Source organism: Equus przewalskii, chromosome 26 (assembly GCF_037783145.1).
Source record: "Equus przewalskii isolate Varuska chromosome 26, EquPr2, whole genome shotgun sequence".
In the NCBI taxonomy this organism is placed as follows: domain Eukaryota; kingdom Metazoa; phylum Chordata; class Mammalia; order Perissodactyla; family Equidae; genus Equus; species Equus przewalskii.
Window position 1 is genome coordinate 28337668 of NC_091856.1, and position 2515 is coordinate 28340182.

Below are 2515 nucleotides of genomic sequence, written 5' to 3' on the forward strand. Positions count from 1 at the left end.
GGGTACCACGGGCGTCAGGGGTGGAGTTGGTGTGGGGGGAGCCACCCAGGCCGACTGCTCAGAGGAGGCACCAGGGCAGGCAGGACTGGCTCCAGCTCTGCTGAGAGTCATGCCATGGAAGGGGCCTGACCCAGAGTCTGGCTGAGGGACCAGGCCTTGCCGCCACCCATCTGCGGCCACAGGCAAGATGTCTCTCCGAGTCTCAGTCTCTTCTTGGGCAGAACAGATATCAGAGCCGAGGTGAGAACAGCGATGATGTGTAGGGTCTGGCACCAGGGTGGGCCCCAAGGCAGAGGCCAGGTGAAGGAGGGGCCCAGGTGCTGGGACTTGGGATGCAGAGCCTGCTAATACCATCCTGCTGCCCTCAGCCCTGCTCGAATGCTGCTGGGACGAGGACAGCGTGGCCCAGCTGCGAAGCATCAGGGCAGCCTGCCTGGGGTACCATGGTGGGTAGGCGGCGGTGGGGCAGGGCCGAGTGAGAAGCAGCCTGAGACCCAGCAGGTACAAGCTGCCCCTACTCCCTCTGCGACCTCGGAAGCCGCTTCCGCCCCGGGCCCCACCTGGGTTGAGTCTGGGACAAAAATCTCTCAGGTGGCTGACCTTCCACTCAAGGCCCAGGGTTAGGATGTTTCACTGTGGAGCCTTTCGAACCCCAGTCCATTGTCTGCAGAATGGGGGAGACAGCAGGCCTCCTGCGCAGGTGACGTGAGCAGGGAGCGCAGTCCCGTGTGTCAGTCCCAGTGCCCAGCACACGGCAGGCACCAGGGATGCTTCAGCTGTCGCCAGAGAGGGACGAGCAGGGGACTGTGGGAGCGCAGAGCCCGCAGCCCAGAGGAGGTCATGTTTAAGGCCTTGAAGGCCCCAGGCAGACAGAGTAGATAGCAGGCCTCCGTGGGGAGGCAGCAGGGTCCCCACCCGCTCTGGGAAGACACAGCAGTACCCTAGGGAGGAGCGGCAGGGTGGACGCCACTGCCCACGGCCCACGGTCCACAGAACAAGGGGCTGGAGCCTGCTGCTGTGGGGCGGGGTGGAGGGGCTGGAGCCTGAAAGGGCAGCAAGAAGGGGGCACAAACTGGGCGGGGTCCTTGGTGGCCCCTCCTGCCTGCCTTTGCAGTGTCCTCTGACTCGCCCTCACCTACAGAGGGCTCATGCACCCCCCCCCCAACTTATCATATGGGCTGGTAGGGGAGGGGCACTGGGGTGGGGACCAAGGAGCCCTTTCCAGTCTCCCTTCCCCCTGCTCATACCCTTCCAACCCACACACACACACTCTTTACGCTCCAGCCAAAATAATATCTCCTAAGTCCCCAAACACCACTGGCTGACAGCTCTCCATCCCTTTGCTCACTCTGCTCCCTCTGCCTCGACTGCCTCCAACTTATGTCCAGCTCGTGAATTCCTGGGTAACCTTTAAAATCCAGTTTGGATGATACCCTTCTATGACTTCGTGTCCCTGCCAGGAGCAGAATCAATCACCTCCTCATCTGGCTCAGGTACATGATGTATTGCATCGGATTATGAACTCATTAAAGACTGTCTCCTCCAAGACTGGGCATTCCCCAGAGGCAGGAACCAGGGCATGTGCTGCACTTCTCGAAGTGCCAAGAAGGAACAGGATGCTTTTTTCTTTGCATAAAAGCCACTGCCACACCGTGTGCCTAGGGCTGCCTCGCCCTAGAGGGGCGCCTTTTTCTAATTCGCACAGAGGCAGCGGGTGGACCAGGAGTGGCGCTGGGGGCAAACCAGTCAGGTCAGGCGAGGTGGGTGAGGGCGATGGAGGTTTGCGCGATGGCCCCGCCCCTTCTCAGCTCTGTGACCTTGGACAGCCCACTTCACCCCTCTGCACTCAGTTTTCTCTCTAATCTGTGGCTGCCACCTGCCAAAGTGGCTTCAAAGAGCAGATGGGAGAACAGGACAGACGAGGCAGGCAAAGCCCTGGCAGGCACCTGGAGCAGAGGAAGCACTCCTCAGGGGTCGGCCGTGCTGTGGGGGAGGGGGTAAGAGAGTCAGTGAGAGGGGCCTGCCCGGGGCCCACGGGTGGCCAGGGATGGACAGAGAGTGAAGGCCAACGCTCTGAAGCCCGGTGGACGCAGGTTTGAATCTACTCCCCCAGGTCACTGACTGAGGGCCACTTAAGTGCTCCCTTCTTCTCAATTATAACCCCTGCCTCACGGGCTACCGTGGGGACAGTGAGATGGGGGATGGTGCACAGTAGGTCTTCATCAAATGAGTGCTCCCTTCTGCCCAAGATGGGGGCGGAGCCGGCACGGCCAGGGTGGAGCCAAGACTGAGGCCCTGGACCAGCGTCCTGAGTATGGCAGGGGCCCAGGCATGAGGTGGGGCCCAAAGACATCTTCCATCTCTGCCCCCCACACCCGATTCTGCCTCCCCAGAGTTTTGAAGCGAAGGTTGTCTGAGTGTCCCCTCCATCCCACTGGGAGCATTGCCCCACCCTAGACCACCCAAACCCACCTAGGAGGTTCTGCTTTGGCCCCAGAACGTAAATAGGCAAAGG